The sequence below is a fragment of the Eurosta solidaginis genome, chromosome X (genome assembly GCF_040869045.1).
Source record: "Eurosta solidaginis isolate ZX-2024a chromosome X, ASM4086904v1, whole genome shotgun sequence".
In the NCBI taxonomy this organism is placed as follows: Eukaryota; Metazoa; Arthropoda; class Insecta; order Diptera; family Tephritidae; genus Eurosta; species Eurosta solidaginis.
Window position 1 is genome coordinate 31,502,206 of NC_090324.1, and position 26,493 is coordinate 31,528,698.

Here is a 26,493-nt window from a genome sequence, read left to right on the forward strand (position 1 = left end):
TATGCAATGACTTAGATAATTTTGGAATTATTTTTATATTCATTTCCTTAGAAGTATTTTCAAACGAAATCCTTTATATCTATTATGAGCAATTTGTTATCATATACATAACTTTTATAACATTTTATTAATTCATTTCACAGGAACTTGGCACACCCAATGAACATATTTGGCCATAAGGAATTACCTGCCGTTCGTAATATGCTGGGTCAGAATTCACAATTCGCTAACTACCCAGCTTCCAATATACGAAAATGGATCGCTGAAAAAACCACCAACATTGGCATTGAATTGCTACAGGGTCTCCTTACATATGATCCCAAGAAAAGACTGACCGCCATACGGCAAGAAAACACAGCTACTTCGGCGAAACACCGCTACCAATCGATCCGTCCATATTTCCCACATGGCCGGCAAAAAGTGAAATGGGTGCACGCAAAGCGCTTACCTCATCGCCCAAACCGCCTTCAGGAGGCTCACAATTCAAACAGTTGGGACGCGATGAAATTATTGCTAGTAATAGTAGTGGTGCTTCCAGCAATAGTAAATTTATATCTGGTATTATAACTGGAAATAAGAAGACCGTTACGAATACCGGATTTATTCTGAGTGCAGGTGTGGAGCAACATCAACTGGCTATGGGACTTGGAGTCAATTTAAAATTCTAAACAGTTAACATGAGCGTAGTGCGTCACGTTATCTACTATGTAAACTTACGTTTATCAAAATTTGCTTCTATACACATATATATGAAGTTGGACATGAGACATAGTTCTTGATGTATAGTTTTATAAAAAAAAATATTGTGACGAATATTAGCAACACTAAGGCATACTATCATCTCTAAGCCGATACTAAGCAATCACTTGTATCTACATAAACAAATCAGTCATTATGTATACACATATGTACATACAAGAAGCGGAGAGATATGCACAAACACATACATATATCTGAGATACTCACAAAAGTATGCAATCATCGGTGGAAGTATCACTCTCATATACGCGCGCATATGAGAAGCTATAAACGTGCATCTGTAGTTTATAGCTGGAGAGTTTATAGCTGGTAAACAAGTAGTAAATTCTAGAAGAAGAAACGCCCAGAAGTATGCGAACGACACAGCAGAGAGTATAAAAGCAGCAAAAGCTGAGTAAGCAGATTCAGTTTGTTTTAAACACGCTATCAGTTGCGAAGTGAAGTTTAATTGTGAAGTACTTTCAAAGCAGTCTAATAAAGACCATTTCGTAATACAGAATATTGGATGGAATGCTCTAATATGATAAGAATTTGGTTTCAGTTGCGTGAAAGTGACTCTTTGTGTCGCGTTGCGTTATACATAATAACGCCGTTAGTTCCGGTTCCAGTTTCATTGTAAACAGCAGTATCTGATTACGCGGCATCATGTTGTACTGGACTTCGAAAGGAAAACGAAAGAAACTCTTTGTCACAAGCACAACTGAATGATTGGATAAGGGATTTGGAATTGTCAAAGGAAAAGGCCGAACTACACGCCTCTCGTATGCAACAATTTAAATTTGTTTCATCCGATGTTAAGGTAACATATTATAGAACTCGCCACGAACAATTTTCCAAGTACTATACGAAGGAGGACAGTGCTTGTTACTGCAAAGACATTGTTGGTCTATTCAAACAGTTTGGTAAACCATATGATTCAAAAGAGTGGCGATTGTTCATAGGCGGCAATAAATTAAGTTTAAAAGCCATGTTATTGCACATTGGCAACCACACGCCATCTATCCCGATCGCGCATGCAGTAAATAGGAAGGAAACGTATGAGATAATGCAAAAATTGCTCAAATTAATCAAATACGAAGAACATGACTGGAAAATATGTGCCGATCTTAAAGTCGTTGGAATGATATGTGGTCTACAAAGTGGAAACACAAAATACTGTTGCTTTCTATGCAAATGCGATAGCCGACCTCGTCAAGACCACTACATCATAAAGGATTGGCCAGAACGAATCGAGTTTCAAGTTGTGGTGAATAACATAAAATAATCCCCACTTATAAAGAAGGAAAAAATAATTCTACCTCCGCTCCACATCAAGCTCGGCCTTATCAAAAACTTTAGGCTTTGGACAAAGAAGGCGAAGCTTTTCATCATTTGAAGACAATCTTTCCAGAGATTTCAGAAGCAAAAATAAATGAAGGGATTTTTTGAGACCGCAAATAAGGAAAATGATGACCAATAACCATTTCAAAGAACTATTGTCACCAGTGGAGGCAGCAGAGTGGGATCCTTTTGAAAAGGTCGTTACTTCTTTTTTAGGCAAACACAAAAGTCCTAACTACGAGATGATAGTGAACGACTTAATCAAAAATTATGCGGGAATGGGTAAATAAAAAACATATTTAAGACCGTTTTCTCAGTTAACTTTAAAACCTATATGCCCGATAAACAAAAAATTTGTATGAAATTTTTTAAATTTACATGAGAATATATAGCGATTAATCTCAATTTATCGTCCAGTTCCGAACAAACAAGAACGATAAAAATGTAAACAAAAAATTTGTTCTGAATTGAAAGATAAATCCAGCCTAAGACAATTATTTACTAATGTGTTACTTATGTATTTATCCAATATACTTATTTATTTTCTTTCAGGAGTAACTATGTCTTTAAAAATTAATTTTTTACACTCCCATTTAAATTTTTTCCCGCAAAATCTTGGCGACGAAAGTGGAACATGGCGAAAGGTTTCACCAGCAAATGAAAATAATTGAAAGTCGGTATCAAGGATTCTGGGATTTCGCTATGATGGGTGACTACTGTTGGTTTCTCATAAGAGAAACCGATCATAATTCAAATAAGCGTCAAAACAAGACACATAACTTTTTCAATTATAAAATAAAATCATAAAGTTAAGACAGAATCATATGTACATATACTATTATTTGTAGGGTACTTAAGTATTACTATATGGATATATTTATTTGAATGCTTATAACTTTTGTATTAGTTCATCGATTTTGTTGAATGAAAGCCTATTTTTTTTTGTAATAAAACAGAGCTTGGAGAGAAAAAAAATCTGCAAAAAATAAAAAGTTTTCGAGATCCTTCCTCGCAAAGTACAAATTTTTTTATATTTTTACAAAAAAAAAAATTGAAAAAATCCGTAATGTTTTTTCGTGTTGAAGACATGATCCAATTTTTGGACTCATTCCGCCCCCCTCCGTTTGGTAACACCCGGCCAGTGCGGCCAAGCGCAAGCGCAGCTCAGGTGTGCTTGCCGAACACCACCGCGCATAACCTAAGTCAGTTGATCATAAACTACCCGCCCACTCGCATCGTGCCAGCAATCGTTCTTTTGCGTTTTATCGCCCGCCCGACGTCGCGTACCTATTTCATTCATATTTTGTTTTAAATATTTAAACAATTAAGTAATTTTTATATACCTTATTAAAGGTTTACCTTGTGAATTCTAAATGTACATACATTAGGGCGGGTCGATTTAAAAATCGCTCATTGCTCTGTGAAAATCGTATTCTAGGGATCAAAATAAGAAACTCTGCCGAAGGAACCATACCTCTAAAACGAATTCTCATGCCCCCCCTTTGGGTCGAACTTTTGGGTAGGGGAAATTGCAATTCTACCTGCTGTATCTTGTGGTGGCTTAAAAAACCAACACAAACAATTTTACGATCTGAAATTGTGTCACAGTGATACCTTCTTTTTTAAAACGGTTGAATAAAAAACCCACACAACTATGTTTACGACATGCAAATGCATCACAGTGATGCCTTGGTTTTAAAAGGGGGTTGTAAAAACGCTAATTTCTAATAATTTTTTTTAATTTCTTTTCTATTACTAAGTTAAATTCATTTTTTCATTTACATATGTTCTGACTAAATAAATTTCTAAAGAGAAAAATAAACTCCAAAAAGAAAAAACATAGGTATTTCAAAGTGGGATTTCTCAAAATTTGCCCCTACGACCCAAAGGGGGGGACATCAGAATTTGTTTTAGAGGTATGGTTCCTTCGGCAAAGTTTCTTATTTGGATCCATATAATATGATTTTCACAGAGCAATGGACGATTTTTTTGCCTCCCCACAAATTGACCCGGCCTACCATACATATATACAAATAAATAAAGTGCCTGGTTTGAATTGTGCATTACAAAAATATAGATTTTTTAAATAAAGTGTTTAGTGCTAAAATCTTTATACATGGTCCTTTGGTGCTAAAAACCAGCGGCAAAAACAAAATTGTTTTAAAGTTTATATACATTCATACATATAATTAACATACAAAACGCGGTCGGTATGGACACAAGAAAGAACATAAAAGTGCTTAAAAAATCATTTAAATTAAATGTGAACATGCAAGTGATTAAATAAAAAAATGTATACATAAGGAGTGAAACAAAGGAAAAAGTGGGTGAAGGTGAAAGGGAGAAAGAAAATTTAAAGGAAAACATGGAAATATTTTAAAATTTGAAAAAATACATACATGTAAAAAGGAAAGTTAATGTTTATGGAAAGGTTATTCACTATTTATTTATAATTTTATTTCAGTATGTTTCAAATTCACAAACGATTGAATAATTTAATGATTTTTTATTATGTATTTCCGACCAGTTCTTGTTGAAGCTGAAGGTATATTATTAGGCTTTTCCGGTCTAAGTTTTTTTTTTTTATTTTTTTTTTTTTAAGTGCGAAATAAAATTACATTATTCCACTTTTCTAACCCAACGTTTCGCTAATAACATTTTAGCATCATCAGGGGTATGTGTTTATTTGTTAAATCTGTTACAAACAACAAAATACAAAAAATGTTAAATTACATACAAAATATATTGAGTTTGATAAATCCGTATGAAAAATCAACTAAAAACAGATAATAATACATAAAAAACCAACTTATAATATTGCACTCTGCCGAGGGTTTTTCCTCTTTAGAAATTATTTAAAACTATTGTTTTTGAACATACAACACTTTTGAAAAACATAAAAACATTGAACATTTATGGACAGTAAATCAATACCACCTTAACGCTATGGTAATCTCGTCAATACTAAAAACTATGTTCCTAAACATGTAATGTAAGCAGAAGCCACGTAAATTTGCAAAATGCATCCACAAGAAATGATTGTGTGTCTTTGACGTTCTTGGGCGTTGGAAATTGCTTTACCGCCCTCGTTTTCTCATTGCCAGGGCGCACTGTCCCACTTTCGATTACGTGGCCCAGAAAATTAATTTTTGTTTGCATAAACGCGCATTTTTGTCACTTTATTTTAAGGCCGTATTCAGAAGCTTTAATTATCACTTTTTGCAGCTTTTTCGTACATTCATCTGCCGTAACACCGAAGATTATTATATCGTCCATATATAGCTGCATAACACCTTTATTCACCATATCTTGAAAAATGTAATTTATGTACCGTATAAAAATGGCTGTCGAATTACAAAAACAAAAAGCTGCATAATTAAATTCAAATACGCCTTCTTTATTAACAAACCCGGTATATTTTTTGGCAGATTCTTTAATTGGGACATGGAAACCCATTTTCCAGGTCCATTACACAAAAATATTTAGCTTTTTGTATTTTCTCTAAAACATCGTCTATTATTGGTAATGGAAAAGAGTCTTTAAGCACCATCGAGTTTAGTTTTCTAAAATCGATACAAACACGATATGACACATCCTTTTTTTTCACAACTACCACTCTACTTGCAAATTCAGAGGTAGAGTGCCTAACAATACCTAGTTCTAGCCACTGATCAACTTGCTTCCTCACCGCCTCTTGCCCCTCAAACGGAAGCCGACTTGGCGATTGGCGAAAGGGTCTAATATTATCACCAATAATGTTCATCACAATAGGGCATTCGCGATCAGCTTTTATTGTTTTATAAAGTTTAATAATTTCCACGCGTCTTTAAAACAAAGTGGTACTACGAGGTCGTGCTGATATTCACTTATATTATACACTTTCAATTCGTTTTCAAAGCTTTCATCAGTAAACTTACTGAAATTATAACCACTTTTATCAAAGACAACCTTGAATATGTTTAGGAAGTCAAAACCAAGTAAAATGTCAAATTTTATATTCTTATCATACACGACCAAAAAGGTTTGCTCACAGCTCAAATTATCAACAACAACATTACAGCAGCAACTGCCTTTAACTTTGTTTGATACATTACCAAGTCCATAAAGTAATTTGTCGGATTCTTTTAAAAAAAATTTTGACAAGAATTTTTCATAAAAACTTTTTCTTATAATTGATACGTCGGACCCCGTGTCGACTAAGGACTTCGCCTCGGTACCGTTTATGGTAATAGATTTAAAACTGTTACAAACAGATATAACATTAACATCTTTATTTTGATTTTTAGCAGGGCAAACTTTCGCGTGGTGGTCACTTTTGTTATAATTAAAACACTTCATAGGCTCCTTACACGCTGGCTTTTTGTGCTCTATAGAGCCACAGTTGAAGCAGTGTTCTTTTTTCCACGTATTATTATTATTGGTATTATTTCTCACAACCGGCTGATCACTTTTAAATGCATAGTCAAATGTTTCATGACGTTCAATTAACTCTTTCACAGTTTTGCAATTATATAATACAAATTTTATTTCGGGTTTAACGCGTAACCCATCAACAGCATAGCGGATTACCGATGCATCACCAACTGACCCAAGTGATGCCAACTTTTTAACACGCAAAACATACTCATGGAAATTTTCATCACTATGTTTTTATACCTTTCATGAAAATGAAATGGTATATTAATTTCGTCACGAAACCGAAAATTGTAAGTCCTTAAAGGAAAATAGATAGACCCACCATTAAGTATACCGAAATAATCAGGTTGAAGAGCTGAGTTGATTTAGCCATGTCCGTCGGTCTGTTTGTATGCAAACTAGTCCCTCAATTTTTGAGATATCTTGATAAAATTTGGTGAGCGGGTGTACTTGGGTGTCAGATTAGACATTTGTCGGAACCGACCAGATCGGACCACTATAGCATATATCCTCCATACAACCGATTTTTCAGAAAAAGAGGATTTTTGTAATATCTTACCCAATTTAACAGATTGAAGCTTCAAACTTCACCATATACTTTCGCATATTGCACATATTGTTGCCTGAAAAAATTGATGAGATCGGTCATATATATAGTATATATCCCCCACAACCGATTGCTCAGATAAGGAACTTTTCGTAATTACTGCCTTATTTTAAGAGCTAGAGGCTTCAAATTTCAACGAATGCTTACGTATATAGCATATATTGTTGTCTGAAAAAGTCATAAAGATCGGTGGTATATATAGTATATATATGGTGGTATATATAGTATATATATATATATTTTCGCAAATTTCAGCCCCATTTTAACAGCTAGAAGCTTCAAATTTCACCGAATACTTACGTATATAGCATATATGGTTGTCTGAAAAAATCATAGAGATCGGTTGTATATATAGTATATATCTCATACAACCGATTGTTCAGATAAGAAACTTTTCGCAATTTCTACCCCATTTTAACAGCTATAAGCTTAAAATTTCACCGATTGCTTACGTATATAGCATATATTGTTGTCTGAAAAAATCATAGAGATCGGTTGTATATATAGTATATATCTCATACAACCGATTGTTCAGATAAGAAACTTTTCGCAATTTCTACCCCATTTTAACAGCTATAAGCTTCAAATTTCACCGATTGCTTACGTATATAGTATGTATTGTTGTGTAAAAAATCATAGAAATCGGTGATATATATAATATATATATGATGGTATATATAGTATATATATATAGTATATATATATTTTTTTGCGATTTCGGCCCGATTTGAACAGCTAGAAGCTTCAAATTTCACCAAATGCTTACGCGTATAGCATATGTTTAGGCCCAATGCCTAACTTTTATCTGATTGACGGCGCCCCTCCCTAACGTTTTAATAATATTTCCAGCCACCCACACTCACGCCGCATTTGTGTGCATGCATGCACATGCATGCGTTTCATACGCATGCACGTGTGTGTGCGGGTTGTCAGCACCCATGCACGTATATGTGGGGGTTGTTGTGTGTGTGGCTTTTTCCCTTCCTTAATACCAGAGGACTTTTTCGCGGCTTAGCGGTTGTCCTCAATGGGATAACCGGCCTCTTTTTCGATTGACCGCCAACCAGCACACATCGCCCAAGATCGCCACCGTCACGTTCAACACCAAGGTAATATTGTATCCACTCTATATTTCCTAACACTCTTAATAAAACATTATTATAACGAGGAAATCCTCTGTGCGTTTGTTTCCTTTATTTCTTTTGAGCGAACCATCCACTCCAAGATCGACCCTTGTGCGCCTACCCACTGCCGGTTTACGACGCACTCAGGCCGAACATTGGTCCTTACTCCCCGAAAAAGGAACTAAAAGCACCTACAAATTACAGTCCACAACGCAGCACAATTTTGCCTACTAGACAATTTGCCGAAGGATTTTGCCTACAAAAATTTGTTTGCCACAACACATATTAGCAGAGCCACCGGAGCCACAGCACAAAGAGAAGTAAGTTTATATTTCTTGCCACTTTTTTTGAGTGTTGTTTTTTTTTGCAAAATAAAAAAAAAAAAAACCCCGAGCAGTGCGCGAAAAATTGAAAGTAAAAGTGAAAACAGTGAAGTGATTTAGTGAGCACCACTTTATTTTTCTAATTTAAAGGTTAAATCACTCGGTTTGTTAGCCTTTATTTTCAGTCCTTGTGATTATCTGGTCTATCCCCCCACCAGTGGTAAGGTTTTCCAGACACAACACAAGGAAGAGGGCAACCTAACCTCACTTTCCGCACCATACTAAATAGGTTTTTGTTGTTTTTTTTGTACTTCACAAACACTAAATTAAGTTCACTTTAATTAATTAATCCGGTGCTCACTTCACTTTTTAAACACTTTTTACACTTTTTTGGCGCTTGTTTTGCAATATCGCACGCATTTTTTCACGTTCAGCAAAATACACCCATTATTTGTGGAGGTGGCGAGTGGTCCCCTTTTTTGTTGTTGCCGCTGAGACAAAAAGTCTGTAAATTAAACCTTTTTTCTGGTGTCGCTGCTGTGACAAAAAGTCCATAAAATAAACCCTTTTCGTTGTCGCTACCAAGACAAAAAGTCTGCAATAAACAAAATAAATAATAAACTCGAAGTTCAATAGTTTTTATTTAGGGCTGGGCAGGCATATTAACTCAGAAGAGTTCTATTTTTCTAATCGGAAATTTTCTCGTTAATAAACGTAAATAAAACAATGGAAACCTACATCCGTTTAGCAGAATCAGTCGCAGAGTTTGATAAAGATTACAGCCTTATTCCGGAGAGCGACCATAGCAAACACACCCTTGCAATACAGCAGGAAGAGTTGCGGCTCTTGTGGAAGAAGGAAAAGTCTGCGTTTGATTCGCTATTGGGATCTGATGAGGTGTCAGCGGATGACGTTATGGCGATCAGAAAGAAGCAAAAGGCAGCATACGCAATCTACGTGCGATGTTCAGCGTCTATATCTGCTGAGGCAGAAAAATACAAGAAGGATGAAAAGAACGTCAACCCTGAGCAAGAACCTCATGCGCATAAAATTCGCCTCCCTGCTTGCGACACGGAAGTTTTTAAAGGGGATTATCTGTCTTGGCCAACTTTTCGCGACCTTTTCACGGCAATTTATATAAACAATTCCAGCTTGAAAGGGGTGGAAAAGTTATTCCATCTCAACAACAAAACGCAGGGCGAAGCAAAAGATATCGTTAAAAAATGCCCCCTCACAAATGAAGGTTTCGAGATGGCCTGGAAAAACTTGTGTGAAAGATACGAAAACAAACGTATCTTAGTTAACACACAACTACAAATTTTATTTAACTTAAAAAAGGTAGAAAGTGAGTGTGGCAGTTCAATAAAAAAGCTGCAAAATAATATAAATAATTGTATTTCGTCCCTCAAATGCCACAAAATTGACACTTCCAATTGGGATGCAATCCTGACCTATCTATGCTCAACCAAGTTACCAGAGAGCACGCTGGCTCTTTGGGAGCAAAGTATAGACCATAAAATGGACATATCCAAGTGGGAGGATATGGATAAATTCCTGTCTAATCGGTTTCAGACACTTGAAACAGTGTCTGGTTTTACGGGGCATGCCACTTCGAAAGTGCAAAAACCAAACGCGTCGCGACAATCAACGGAAACCCCTACGAAAAGACTTGGTGCTTTTCAAACGAAAGTATCCAAGCAAACAATAAAATCAATTTGTAAAATGTGTAAATCCCCTGAACACAGATTACGCAACTGTTCACGCTTCTGCGACTTAACCCCAGTAGAAAGGATTAAATTTATAAAATCCACAAGTGGCTGCCTGAATTGCTTATCCCCAGGACACACCGTGACGAAGTGCACCAGTTCCTACAACTGTTCCAAATGCCACTCTCGTCACCACACGCTCCTGCATGCGGATACATCTCAACACACGGCTGTACGCAATCCTTTCAAAGATGCGGATAATAGCCCAACAACTTCGGCACAGGCGCGACAATCTGCGAACCAGAATGTAAAATCCTGTCATGCCAATTCCAGCACAGGCGTGCTATTAGGAACTGCTCGCGTACACATTCGCCATAATGGTACCGACTTCTCCGCACGGGCATTAATTGATTCAGGGTCTGAATGTTCCTTTGTAACTGAAAGACTGAAACGCAGAATCAATTTGCCAGCGAGAAAAATGCATGCCCAAGTTTCAGGCATCACAAATTCGGTTGAATTACGTTCACCAGTGGATGCCTGCTTCAGCCTGACTACACCCGTTCTAGTCCTAGCCAAACTCACTGGGAATCTTCCATCCTGCCATATCAACGTCATGACTATGCAGGCATTCCCAGACTTGGTTTTGGCAGACAAGAGGTTCTACATCAACGAAGATGTAGACCTCATACTTGGAGGAGACATATATCCCCAAATTATACTGAGTGGTCTGAAAAAGAATGTACTAAATACACTTTTGGCCCAAGAGACAGTGTTCGGTTGGATACTAACCGGTCGCATCGAAGCACCGAGTCCAACGAAGAGCATCATGTCATTCTACAACGAGGTTGCGTTGGACAACCAATTAAAAGCTTTCTGGGAGGTAGAAACTGTTCCCAAAAACAAAATGCTTAATGAAGAAGAAAGGTATTGTGAACAATTATTTAAGGACACAACAAAACGTGATGAAAGTGGAAGATATACAGTCTCGCTACCATTCAGGCAGGATTACCCTGAGAAGATTGCATTAGGACCGTCGCGCATGTTCACAATTCTTCAGAAATGAGGGGCGATTACTGAAAAACCAAGAGTTAGGGAAAGAGTATGTTCGGGTGTTATCCGAATACGAAACGCTTGGACATATGAGAAAAATTAAAAATAATGTACCATCCGACGATTCGGATAATTATTTCCTGCCCCACCACGCCGTTGTAAAGGCGGAAAGTACCACTACCAAGGTGCGCGTCGTCTTCAACGCGTCAAGTCCGACAGCAAATGGCATTAGTCTAAACGACATACTCCACCCAGGTCCAGTACTCCAAGCAGACTTGCCTATTTTAATTTTACGTTGGCGACTGTATCGCCTTGTCTTTAATAGTGACATAGAAAAGATGTATAGGCAAATTTGGGTGACCGATAATCACGCCAAATTTCAAAGAATTGTCCATCGAACATCCCCCAACGAACCCATCAGTCTGTACGAACTAAAGACTGTCACATTTGGTGTAAACTGCGCCCCCTACCTCGCGATACGGTCACTTCTACAATTGGCTAATGATGTAGAAAATACCCACCCAATAGCATCGGGTATATTACGCGAAAGTATGTATGTCGACGACGTTTTATCTGGAGGGCATACAATAGCGTCAACTATCAAAGCAAGGAACGAGATTCGCGAAGCATTACACTCAGCTGGCTTTCCATTGCGCAAGTGGACATCCAATTGTGAGGAAGTCCTTCAGGACATCCCCAAAACGGATTTGCTCAGCGAGGACTTCCTAGCGTTTGAAGAGGCTTGCTCGGTGTAGGCACTCGGAATACGATGGAACGCGCATTCAGACATGTTTTACTTCACCGCAGGAGTTTTAGAGAAGGGCGAGAACATCACCAAACGCGCAATCCTATTCGCGATAGCCAAACTTTTCGACCCTTTAGGCTGGCTTGCACCAATGGTCATAGTAGCAAAAATATTAATGCAGAATATTTGGTTAGAAGGCACCGGATGGGATGAGCCTGTCTCACCAAATACATTAGAACGGTGGAAAACCTTCACCCAACACTATGGCGAAATAGATAACATACGGATACCGCGGTGGGTAAATTTTTCCCCGGAAGGCGAAATAGAAATCCACGGCTTCTGTGACGCTTCCGAGAAAGCATATGCTGCAGCGATATATATGCGCGTAAAAAGAGACGATCAGGTTTTCATTCACTTACTCTTAGCAAAAACCAGAGTAGCTCCAGTGAAAACCATCTCGCTACCACGTTTAGAACTCTGCGGCGCCGTGCTTCTCGCAGAAATGATGGAATCAGTATTCCGAAATATTCATTTGGGACCCGTAAAAGTTCACCTCTGGACGGATTCAACCATCGTACTCGCATGGATAAGAAAGCCGCCCTGTTCCTGGTCAACCTTCGTCGCACACCGAATCACTAAGATCATCGATATGGTCGGTAGCAAGGACTGGCTTCACGTGGACTCGGAATCCAATCCAGCGGATCTAGGAAGCAGAGGACTACTTGCATCAGAGTTGGTCAACAATTCGTTGTGGTGGCAGGGACCTTCATGGCTGCAAGAAGACAATTCTCACTGGCCAGCACAAGAGATCGAATACAAAACGTCCGTTGAGGAGAAGAGGGCACAAACATATGCCACGACAAGGGTAGATCATGTAGATATTCTCGACCGTTTTTCAAATTTACCCAGGGCTTTGAAGGTTCTATCCTATGTTAGGAGGTTTTATAAAAGAACTCACCCAAGAACAAAAACCTCGTTCCACGAAAAAGCGTGTATAATCTCAGCCGATGAGATTAAGGCAACGACTCAAGCATTAATACGAGTCTGCCAGAAACAGTTTTACGAGACAGAATATTTAAAATTGAAAAATAGGGAACCGATCGACCGAAAGAGTGAAATACTGTCACTCAACCCATATATCGACAAAGATGACATTATTAGAACAGGGGAGCGTCTAGGGGCGTCAAAAGACATGTCATACAACGAGCGTCATCCGATCATCTTGCCGTACAATTGTAGGCTGTCTCGCCTTACAGTTATGATGGCTCATCATGACTCCCTTCATGGCGAGAACCAGCTCATGCTCCGTCTCATCCGAACCCAATACTGGATACCGAATGTCAAGACCATGATCAGAGCTGTCATCCACAATTGCAGAACCTGCATTATTCATCGAAAGCAGGCACAGTCCCAACTTATGGGTACCCTTCCCTGCGAACGGACTACTTTTACCCGCGCGTTCACCAATACCGGGGTACACTTTGCGGGGCCTTTCGACATCAAAAGCTACCGCGGTAGAGGATGTCGACTGTCAAAAGGCTACGTATGCCTTTTTGTCTGTTTCTCCACTAAGGCCATTCACTTAGAGGCCACTAGTGACCTCAGCACCCCATGCTTTCTCGCAGCCTTCGCGCGTTTTATCGCGAGAAGAGGATGTCCGAAGAACATCTACTCCGACAATGGTACAAACTTTGTCGGAGCATCAAGATCTTTACGATACGAATTTAAAGCCTTTCTGGCCGAAAGCCGAGACAACACAGTCTCAAAGTACAACCATCAAGCATTAAGCTGGCATTTTATTCCCGCCGCTGCTCCACATATGGACGGCTTGTGGGAGGCGGGAGTGAAGAGCTTCAAAAGCCACTTCAAAAAGATCGCATCTCCCCATAAGTACACCATGGAGGAGTTCCAAACCATTTTGTGCAGGATTGAGGCGTGCCTCAACTCGCGCCCACTCAGTCCAGGGTCGAATGACCCAACGGATCTGGAACCACTAACCCCAGGACATTTCCTAACGGGCAGCCACCTACTGGCTCCGCCAGAACCAGATGCTAGTGAGAGCTCTGCCTCGATGATAAATCGGTGGCAGAAACTCAAAGCCCTCCATCATACTTTCTGCAAGCGACGGAAGGTGGAATATCTATCCGAACTTCAAAAACGAGTGAAGTGGAAGTATCCCAAAGAAAACATACAAGTGGGAGATCTCGCCGTCCTCAAAGAGGACAACTTATCTCCCAACGAATGGAGGTTAGGTAGAGTCGTCAACGTACACCCCGGCGAAGATAACCGAGTACATGTAGTCGACCTCATAACCGAGAAGGGTCAAGTCAGACGACCTTTGGTCAAACTGATCCTTCTCCCTACGGAGATCGATTGTGGGAGGACCACGACTTCCTCCTAACAACCCGTCCGTTCCTCCACATCCCTCCCTTCAGAAAATTAAACCCCAGCGGTCGTTCACCGTAACAAGGCCAATTAACCACCCTAATGCAGATCTCCATCTGCCACCAAACACTTATTTTTAATTTTCAAAATCGAACCCCAATTCACTCGCTCACCCCGAGCGAGGACACCAGAACCCTACCGCAGATCCATTATCTGCCACAGAATACCATTACACAACCTAAGAAACCATCAAGATTCGCAATTTCGCATTTAGCATTACAATTACCCGAACGTACACTCATCACTGTTGACTCCTGTGACTAACAAGTTAACGCCCATGCAGTCAAAATACGCAAGTGCACGATAGTCATGTCCATTCAAGACAGATATGAGAGGCTCTTTGAGAGACCAACCCCTTCCAAAGCGCAGAAAATACAACTTGGTGCGTTCAGTTTCTTCCCTTATATATTCCCAGCATTCATAAATACATTTACACGAACTCAAAGAGTCAGAGGGAGTGTTTTCCTATAAGCTTCAAAGGTCCCTTAAGAGTTGATTGTTGCTTGGCTAACAGGGCGCTACTAGGGGATTAGAAGTTAATCGGTGTACCAAAGGCGATACCGAAACCCGGTATCAACACCCAACAATTACCGAAATGCGTTTAATTTATTTTCAACCGCTACGAAACAATATTCCGAATTCGAAATCTACCTTGGACATTTTTTGCCAAATTTCTAAAATTATTTAAAGCTTCAGCATATTTAATAACGCTTTATTACTGACTCAAACTAATTGTTAATTTATTGTTTATTTTAAAACAAATGGCGCTGAAACTCTAATACAATCTAAAGATACGCTTATATGAAGTCATCTTCGCAAACGAATATTCAGAATGTAAAAAAGAGGGGTAGTAAACAACCCAAAGAGTCAATAAAAACGAGTTCAGCAATACTGGCTGTGATTATCAATAGGCCTTGTACTACTACATAGCCTAGCCAAACTTGTTGCATCATGATTTTTAGCATTTTTTATGCTTTACAGCAGGTCATTAAGCCCGAAAATTTGCATTGGAAGGGATTGTCTTAAAAATTATAATATAAAATAAAATTGACAAATATTTAAGGTGCCAAGAACATGGCTGCAATGCAAAGTGCTTACCAATTCTAAGAAAAAAAAACAATAAACTTGAACAGTAATACAATCCAGAAAATATCAGTCCATAGTACAATAATAGATACTCAAAAGGGTCTTGCATGCGCTTTCATTATTTCATCAAATTTTCGAATAAATTAAATTGTATACAATTCAAAACTAAAAAGCTTACTTATCCTAGCGTCCTTTTCTTTAACTATATGTTTGATATTTTATTATTGTAATAAAAAAGCAGAGTCTGTAAGTTTAGTTTGTGTGTATGTTCATCAAATACCAACTGTAGGCCGGAAGCATTTAATGTGGAATACTCATTATTTTTCATTCTAATTGGCTTTTTTTACGACTGCAGCATTATACTCATTAAAACTCTAAATCTCCCTTAAATAGGAATTGCTATAAAACCACTTCTTTAGGCTCTGCACAAATTTTATTTGCTAATGGCAATTCACAAGCGTTAATCCAAATGTGGAATTTTTATTCTATAAAACGATCGATTTGACACAGACAAGTGATTTATTAACATCATTGCAGTTAATTGAAATTGCAGCGCCTAATTTTTTACACGTCGCAAATGATTCAACGCCTAAGGAAGTTGTCATCAATCGTTTATTTGAATTATTGCCACATTTTGGGGTTCTTATGACACATCCACTGAAAGCGGTTCGTCACATGATTGCTCGTTGTATTGCCGCGCTAGCCACGACCGATCTGGTGCGCACTATGCATTTTGGGCTCGATATATTGCTCGTTAAAATCGAGAATGTGGTACAGCGTCAAGGTGCCGTAGAAGCTATTGAACGTGTAGTTGATAAGTTGCAATTGCGTATTGTACCCTATATTGTGCTTCGGGTCGTGCCATTATTGGGTTGTATGAGCGATCCAGATGAATTCGTACGTTTACTCTCCACACATTGGTTTGCAACGCTTATATAGCTAATGCCGTTAGATTCGCGTAGCAAATCAATTAAGAGCGAAATACCATCGGTAGAGTTGCAGCAGCGTAAGATACGTGATCATGAATATCTTGACTACCTCTTCATGCCAAAGACCCGACAATAAACTACCAGTGCCATTAACCGTAGAATTACGTTCATATCAGCAAGCTGGTATTAATTGGCTGTGGGTCTTAAATAAATATAATTTACATGGCATTCTATGCGATGATGTGGGTTTAGGTAAAACTTTGCAAACAACTTGCATCCTTGCTGGCGATCACTATCAACGTTTGGTTGATAAAGCTGGGCCATTGCCAAGCCTGGTTGGTTGCCCACTAACACTTACCGGTCATTGGGTTTATGAAATAGAGAAATCTAAAGGTTTACGCCCACTACATTATGTGAACTTACCCAGTGGACGTGAAAAGCTGCGTTGCCATATTGGGCATGTAATTTAGTCGTGACTTCATACGATACAATACAAAATAATATAGATTTCTTTAGCATAATACATTGGAACTATTGTGTCCTGGACTAGGGCCATATTATAAAAAATGGTAAAACAAAAAAAATTCAAAAGCAACTAAAATGCTTAAAGCCAAACATCGTCCCATCCTATCAGGCACACCAAGACAAAATAATGTACTTGAACTTTGGTCACTTTAGGAGTTTCGAATGCCCGGATTTTTTGGGTACTGAACAACAATTTATTGCACTCTACAGTCGCCCTATACTTGCTTCACGCGATTCAAAGAGTTCCTCAAAAGAACAAGAAGCAGGAGTTTTGACAATGGAGGCGTTGAATCGTCAAGGATTGCCGTTCTTGTTGCGCCGTGTTAAAGAGGATGTGTTAACAGATTTACCACAGACAATTACACAATATTTATTATGTGAATTAAGTACATTACAAGAACGCTTATATGAAGATTTTAGTCGTACACATTTGAATACATACTTGAAAGATTGTTTGGAAAATATGCGTGAAGATGATAATATTAGTAAGAAAGCACATATTTTTCATGATTTGCGTTATTTACAAAACGTTTGCAATCATCCGAAGTTGGTGTTGACGCCAAAGCATTCAGAATATATGAGGATTGCACGAGAGTTACAGCAACAACATAGCTCTTTGGATGATATAGAGCATTCAGCGAAATTGACGGCTTTAAAACAACTTCTGCTTGATTGTGGTATTGGTGTACAAACCGAATCGGTACGTCAACATCGTGCATTGGGCTTCTGGCAGCTGAAGGCCATGTTAGGTATGGTTGAGCATGATTTGCTGCGTAAGCATATGCCTTCTGTTATATATTTGCGTCTGGATGGCAGTGTACCAGCGTCGCTACGTCGGGACATTGTAAACAATTTCAATACTGATCCTAGTATCGATGTCCTATTGCTGGGTGGGTGTTTTAGGCTTAAGCTTAACAGGTGCTGATACGGTTATATTTGCCGAGCACACTTGGGAATCCAATGAAAGATCTGCAAGCAATGGATCGTGCAAAATTTTTTTTTTTTGTACACTATTGTAGGGGGTACAAATATACTTCTATGGATTTCGTAAATTTATAATATTGATCATCGGCATTGCTTGATATGCAATTTTACACGCGCGACTCTACATCAAATACTTTTGACGTTTTTTTTTTTTTTTTCTAGACACACGAGAATAGTTTTATGCCACGCCACGCCGTAGTAAAAAATGAAATGAACGAACGGAAAATCACTGTATACATTTCCCGTTGTTTCAATTCATAGGAATTTTACATTCCATACACGGGTGTGTATGAATGTGCACAATATGTTTGTCTTTGCTGCTGGTAAATATTTACCAGTGCACGGACCTTTTTAAAGGCAAAATGTTGGGAGACGGAAAATGGTAGTAGAAGTTTCGTGAAAACGATAACTACGGTTTATATTGGTACCACAAAATTCCCAATTTATCGTAAAACAAACAAATAACACAAACAAAACACAAAATAAATCACATCCCAAAACGTCTACCTACCACAACAATTTTCCAAGGTACCAAAATTACTGCCGCCAAATAACCAAGTTCAGCATGTTATCGGTTACGTAAAACTTCTTATTGTCGTTCAAATTATGCAAAAAAGGAAAAAAAAACTGAGAAAAATAGCGCAGAAAATATTCGCGTACTCAGTCATTATATTTCTCTACTCAAAAATCTATTTCCTGTTTAAGTTCTTCACAAATTTTTCAAAATTTACTGATTTGGTCAGTATCGCCTCCTAATGTTAGTTGGGTGGGCTCTGCAATTCAATACTTTAAAATTATCGCAGTATACGTTTTCAGTGCGAAAATACTGAAATATTGGTTGAATCTAAGTTTTGGTAGCAGAAGTAGTAGAAAATGAAAAATGGGTCAAAAAGGTTGGTCAAACTACCAATGCGGTAAAGTCCGTGCACTGACTGCCCATATACTTATACCAACCTATGTACATATATGCCGAGTTTTAAATGTACAGTATATTAGGGATGCATAAAATGTTGCAAACGGGTACCGAAGAACCCGTTTCTGAAAAATCGGTACCGGAGCCAAATACCCTTCGGGAACCGTGCCATCTGCTAAAGGCCATCAATTAAACAGGACTACAAGCGTACTTGGGGAAAGGTTGAATAAATAACCGAAAGGTAATACAAAAAGAGAAAAATGATACATTCTACAAATGATTCTCCTCATCCAAAACGAACATTTTTTAAGCCGGAGTAGTTGGTGCCGTATGTCGTATCGCTGTATCCGTATCCCTAACGTAATCAGCTGTTTATCGTTACGACGGTAAACCAAACCCCAATTGGTTGGCTACGATACGGTTACGACCTTAGCGAATCAAAAGAACCCACGCTATACACTTTCTACCCGGTCCGGCACCAGAATGTGCGAACCGAAAAATCGTAAATGCTCATTTTCTGCAGCACTAGTGTGCCCGTGGCCAACTAAAACGCTACCGGGTGACACAAAATAAACAAAATAAGGCACTAAAGACCCAGGCACATAACGTGCGGGGAAAGAGGCCATGCACATAATGCACGCCACATATGAATATTTTTTTTTATGCAGCGACAGATGTTTCCCCTTATGCGCGCGTTAATAAAATTTCCCAAATCCCCAATAATACAACTAGGGACCACTCGCCCCTGCACTTTGACAATGACCCGACCCATTGAAACCTATTTCACTCCTTTCAGGAAAATGGGTCGTTTTGCCGCTTTAAAACGAAACGCTGCCAAGAACGTCATGCGTTATACGTCGGAATGCCGCGCTTGTTTTAAGCAACATCCCATACGCCTGTGCCCCATCTTTCGGGCCAAAAAACCCGAGGAGCGTCTTTACTTAGCGATCCGCGGGAGCTGCTGTGGAAATTGCTTGGCTCTAGACCACCGCTCTAACGCACGCCCAAGCCAAGGTCGATGTAAAAAATGCGGCGAAAAACATCACACGATGCTTCACATCTCCTCGATTGATGAAGAGGAACAGCTACTCCACGAAGCCCGCTCCAAGCCATGGAGTGTACAAGTTGAGGAGGAGCTGGAATCACCCCGTGAGCGGATTGACGACTCCATATCGTTATATGCGTCAGATGCTGGAACGGAGACTGGGCCTCTTCGTCCAGCTCGAATCCACCGAACCGGAGCGGAGACTCGGTCTCTTCGCCTGAACACAACACCAGCAGCCAAATCGTTAAGACCGCTTTTGCAGCATGAAAGGAAGCGGCTCCAGCACAACACATCTACAGTCCAGCGCCATGTTCGTGACGGCCGAGCGGAGACTCGGTCTCTTCGCCGGCAAACTAAGGACCCTCAACGAAGACAACCACCGCGCGATCGCAGAGCGGAGACAAGGCCTCTTCGCCTGCAACAAAGATATCACACCCATCATCAACCACGAGATCGCAGTCATGGATCCAACTCGCTGCAGCTCACTACCGTGTCCGCCTTCCGGGCAGGGCTCCTAGCCCCGCATTCAGCTGCCACCGCCACCATGATACCGACGGTAGCGATCACCCCCACCGCGGTCGTGAAAATAGAAGCAGGGGGGCGGCTACACCTCGTTCGCGCCTTAATCGACGGATGCTCCCCCACCACAGTGATTGCGGATGAGCTCGCCCAGGAGCTCCAACTTCCTACCAGCAACATTGGCGGGCAAGCAGGATGTGTTCTGCGTATCCGAGGAAGACACGGACAGAACAGAAGGATTGCGACCCATGCTGCGGTCGTAGCCAATTTTCGGCGCACGACACCCACAACCAGCATCGACAGTGCCATCGCAGCCCCGTACGCACATCTTCGTCTGGCAGATCCGCAGTTCTACTTATCCGCCCCGATCCGCCTCGTCCTAGGCACAGATGTATATGCCGAGATAATACTCCCAGGGATTCTGCCCACCACGTTTGGCCCTTTGTTAGCTCAGAGTACCATCTTCGGTTGGGTACTCTCGGGCACAGCGAAGGCCTAACAGCAAAATGTTCGGTAACGACCGAAATACATGAATTTTTACACTCTTATCCTTTTTATTTAATTGAATTTCTGTTGTACACAGTCGCAAGCGGTGTGCATTGTGAGTTCGTACAAGTGAAAAATCTTTCTATCCCTCCATTGCCATGCCTACGTGTCAAATCATAGCTGACAGGGAGAACGGCTGTCGCGAAGGGCCAGAGAATGGAAGAAAGGTTTCCTTTTCTTGTCCTCGCCGTTACTAAATTGAAGTGCCATGAATTGCACATTTGTTTCAAATCAGCTTTTCCTTTAAATTTGTATACAGAAAATCCGACTACATATTAATACTCACTCGCTGTTCACTATTGTGAACGTTTTATCGAAAATTCGCCACTTGTATGAATTCACAATGGAGGTGTGCGTTTTAAAAGCTTGTATCATTACAATAAGTTATTTTTTATTGAATTTTCTTCATACAAAATTCACAAGCATAGAATTTCCAATGAATTTGTAATAAACGGCAAGAAATATGAACACGTATATCTTCTTACTTCTTTTTGCAATCCCTAGCTCTAGGCAAACCTGGCTCACGCCTTACACCATAACGGGAAAATTGGTGAATGACCGAGGCAGCAGCAACCAAGCTCCCACACTGCGCAAACCATTTTGCGTGTCGCCAAGCCGGCGGACTGGCCGGCATTATGTTAAGTTAGATTTAATTAATTATAAGTTTTTTATTTTTTTTTTCTCTTCTTCACGGTCGGTGATCCTTGGCGGACTGTGATGTTGCGTACCGCAAGGGGGGGCGGCATGTTTAGGCCCAATGCCTAACTTTTATCTGATTGACGGCGCCCCTCCCTAACGTTTTAATAATATTTCCAGCCACCCACACTCACGCCGCATTTGTGTGCATGCATGCACATGCATGCGTTTCATACGCATGCACGTGTGTGTGCGGGTTGTCAGCACCCATGCACGTATATGTGGGGGTTGTTGTGTGTGTGGCTTTTTTCCCCTCCTTAATACCAGAGGACTTTTTCGCGGCTTAGCGGTTGTCCTCAATGGGATAACCGGCCTCTTTTTCGATTGACCGCCAACCAGCACACATCGCCCAAGATCGCCACCGTCACGTTCAACACCAAGGTAATATTGTATCCACTCTATATTTCCTAACACTCTTAATAAAACATTATTATAACGAGGAAATCTTCTGTGCGTTTGTTTCCTTTATTTCTTTTGAGCGAACCATCCACTCCAAGATCGACCCTTGTGCGCCTACCCACTGCCGGTTTACGACGCACTCAGGCCGAACAGCATATATTGATGTCTGAAAAAATCATTGAGATCGGTGGTATACATAGTATATATCTCATACAACCGGTTGTTCAGATAAGAAACTTTGCGCAATTTCTGCCCTGTTTTAACAGCTAGAAGCTTCAAATTTCACAAAATGCTTACGTATATAGCATATATTGTTGTCTGAAAAAATCATAGAGACCGGTGGTATATATATTATATACTTCATATAAACTGTCATTTTTTCCCCTTTTTTACGGCTAGAAGCTTCAAAATTCATCAAATTTCATCAAATAGTTACGTTTACGTCACATATTTTTGAAATACGTGATTCGTAGTCATAGTTTTTACATGCAGACCACAAAAAACGTGAAGCTTTGCATCCTCACACAAAGAACTTACCTATTTTTATACCTTTCATTAAAATGAAATGGTATATTAATTTCGTCACGAAACCGAAAATTGTAAGTCCTTAAAGGAAAATAGATAGACCCACCATTAAGTATACCGAAATAATCAGGTTGAAGAGCTGAGTTGATTTAGCCATGTCCGTCTGTCCGTCTGTCTGTTTGTATGCAAACTAGTCCCTCAATTTTTGAGATATCTTGATAAAATTTGGTGAGCGGGTGTATTTAGGTGTCCGATAAGACATTTGTCGGAACCGACCGGATCGGACCACTATAGCATATATCCTCCATACAACCGATTTTTCAGAAAAAGAGGATTTTTGTAATATCTTACCCAATTTAACAGATTGAAGCTTCAAACTTCACCATATTCTTTCGTATATTGCACATATTGTTGCCTGAAAAAATTGATGAGATCGGTCGTATATATAGTATATATCCCCCACAACCGATTGTTCAGATAAGGAACTTTTCGTAATTACTGCCCTATTTTAAGAGCTAGAGGCTTCAAATTTCAACGAATGCTTACATATATAGCATATATTGTTGTCTGAAAAAATGATAAAGATCGGTGGTATATATAGTATATATATGGTGGTATATATAGTATATATATATATATATTCGCTAATTTTAGCCCCATTTTAACAGCTAGAAGCTTCAAATTTCACCGAATACTTACGTATATAGCATATATTGTTGTCTGAAAAAATCATAGAGATCGATTGTATATATAGTATATATCTCATACAACCGATTGTTCAGATAAGAAACTTTTCGCAATTTCTACCCCATTTTAACAGCTATAAGCTTCAAATTTCACCGATTGCTTACGTATATAGCATATATTGCTGTCTGAAAAAATCATAGAGAACGGTTGTATATATAGTATATATCTCATACAACCGATTGTTCAGATAAGAAACTTTTCACAATTTCTACCCCATTTTAACAGCTATAAGCTTCAAATTTCACCGATTGCTCACGTATATAGCATATATTGTTGTCTAAAAAAATCATAGAGATCGGTTATATATATAGTATATATCTCATACAACCGATTGTTCAGATAAGAAACTTTTCGCAATTTCTACCCCATTTTAACAGCTATAAGCTTCAAATTTCACCAATTGCTTACGTATATTGCACATGTTGTTGCCTGAAAAATTGATGAGATCGGTCGTATATATAGATATATCGCATACAACCGATTGTTCAGATAAGAAACTTTTCGCAATTTCTACCCCATTTTAACAGCTATAAGCTTCAAATTTCACCGATTGCTTACGTTTATAGTATGTATGGTTGTGTCAAAAAATCATAGAGATCGGTGATATATATAATATATATATGATGGTATATATATATATTTTTTGCGATTTCTGCCCCATTTTAACAGCTAGAAGCTTCAAAGTTCACCAAATGCTTACGTGATAGCATATATTGATGTCTGAAAAAATCATTGAATCGGTGGTATACAGAGTATATATCTCATACAACCGATTGTTCAGATAAGAAACTTTGCGCAATTTCTGCCCCGTTTTAACAGCTAGAAGCTTCAAATTTCACAAAATGCTTACATATATAGCATATATTGTTGTCTGAAAAAATCATAGAGATCGGTATTATATATATTATATACTTCATATAAACTGTCATTTTTGCCCCTTTTTTACGGCTAGAAGCTTCAAAATTCATCAAATTTCATCAAATAGTTACGTTTACGTCATATATTTTTGAAATACGTGATTCGTAGTCATAGTTTTTACATGCAGACCACAAAAAACGTGAAGCTTTGCATCCTCACACAAAGAACGTACCTATTTTTATACCTTTCATGAAAATGAAATGGTATATTAATTTCGTCACGAAACTGAAAATTGTAAGTCCTTAAAGGAAAATAGATAGACCCACCATTAAGTATACCGAAATAATCAGGTTGAAGAGCTGAGTTGATTTAGCCATGTCCGTCTGTCCGTCTGTCTGTTTGTATGCAAACTAGTCCCTCAATTTTTGAGATATCTTAATAAAATTTGGTGAGCGGGTGTATTTGGGTGTCCGATTAGACATTTGTCGGAACCGACCGGATCGGACCACTATAGCATATATCCTCCATACAACCGATTTTTCAGAAAAAGAGGATTTTTGTAATATCTTACCCAATTTAACAGATTGAAGCTTCAAACTTCACCGTATACTTTTGTATATTGCATATATTGTTGCCTAAAAAAATTGATGAGATCGGTCGTATATATAGTATATATCCCCCACAACCGATTGTTCAGATAAGGAACTTTTCGTAATTACTGCCCTACTTTAAGAGCTAGAGGCTTCAAATTTCAACGAATGTTTACGTATATAGCATATATTGTTGTCTGAAAAAATGATAAAGATCGATGGTATATATAGTATATATATGGTGGTATATATAGTATATATATATATATTTTCGAAAATTTTAGCCCCATTTTAACAGCTAGAAGCTTCAAATTTCACCGAATACTTACGTATATAGCATATATTGTTTTCTGAAAAAATCATAGAGATCGGTTGTATATATAGTATATATCTCATACAACCGATTGTTCAGATAAGAAACTTTTCGCAATTTCTACCCCATTTTAACAGCTATAAGCTTAAAATTTCACCAATTGCTTACGTATATTGCACATATTGTTGCCTGAAAAAATTGATGAGATCGGTCGTATATATAGTATATATCTCATACAACCGATTGTTCAGATAATAAACTTTTCGCAATTTCTACCCCATTTTAACAGCTATAAGCTTCAAATTTCACCGATTGCTTACGTATATAGTATGTATTGTTGTGTCAAAAAATCATAGAGATCGGTGAAGCTAGAAGCTTCAAATTTCACCAAATGCTTACGCGTATAGCATATATTGATGTCTGAAAAAATCATTGAGATCGGTGGTATACATAGTATATATCTCATACAACCGATTGTTCAGATAAGTAACTTTGCGCAATTTCTGCCCCGTTTTAACAGCTAGAAGCTTCAAATTTCACAAAATGCTTACGTATATAGCATATATTGTTGTCTGAAAAAATCATAGAGATCGGTGGTATATATATTATATACTTCATATAAACTGTAATTTTTGCCCCTTTTTTACGGCTAGAAGCTTCAAAATTTATCAAATTTCATTAAATAGTTACGCTTACGTCATATATTTTTGAAATACTTGATTCGTAGTCATAGTTTTTACATGCAGACCACAAAAAACGTGAAGCTTTGCATCCTCACACAAAGAACCTACCTATTTTTATACCTTTCATGAAAATGAAATGGTATATTAATTTCGTCACGAAACCGAAAATTGTAAGTCCTTAAAGGAAAATAGATAGACCCACCATTAAGTATACCGAAATAATCAGGTTGAAGAGCTGAGTTGATTTAGCCATGTCCGTCTGTCTGTTTGTATGCAAACTAGTCCCTCAATTTTTGAGATATCTTAATAAAATTTGGTGAGCGGGTGTATTTGGGTGTCCGATTAGACATTTGTCGGAACCGACCGGATCGGACCACTATAGCATATATCCTCCATACAACCGATGTTTCAGAAAAAGAGGATTTTTGTAATATCTTACCCAATTTAACAGATTGAAGCTTCAGACTTCACCATATACTTTCGTATATTGCACATATTGTTGGCTGAAAAAATTGATGAGATCGGTCGTATATATAGTATATATCCCCCACAACCGATTGTTCAGATAAGGAACTTTTCGTAATTACTGTCCTATTTTAAGAGCTAGAGGCTTCAAATTTCAACGAATGCTTACGTATAT

The 26,493-nt window shown here is 38.7% G+C and overlaps 1 protein-coding gene and 2 pseudogenes across 27 annotated transcripts in view; all 3 read left to right on the forward strand.

Moving 5' to 3' along the window:
* Nucleotides 1-668, forward strand: part of LOC137234393 (serine/threonine-protein kinase PITSLRE-like) — a 46,141-nt pseudogene extending 45,473 nt beyond the window's left edge.
* zfh2 (Zn finger homeodomain 2) overlaps nucleotides 1-26,493 on the forward strand; it is a 2,927,436-nt gene that overhangs the window by 514,342 nt on the left and 2,386,601 nt on the right. The gene's annotated exons all lie outside the window — the stretch shown is intronic.
* The window catches only part of LOC137234394 (TATA-binding protein-associated factor 172 pseudogene), a 31,375-nt pseudogene continuing 5,559 nt past the window's right edge, over nucleotides 678-26,493 (forward strand).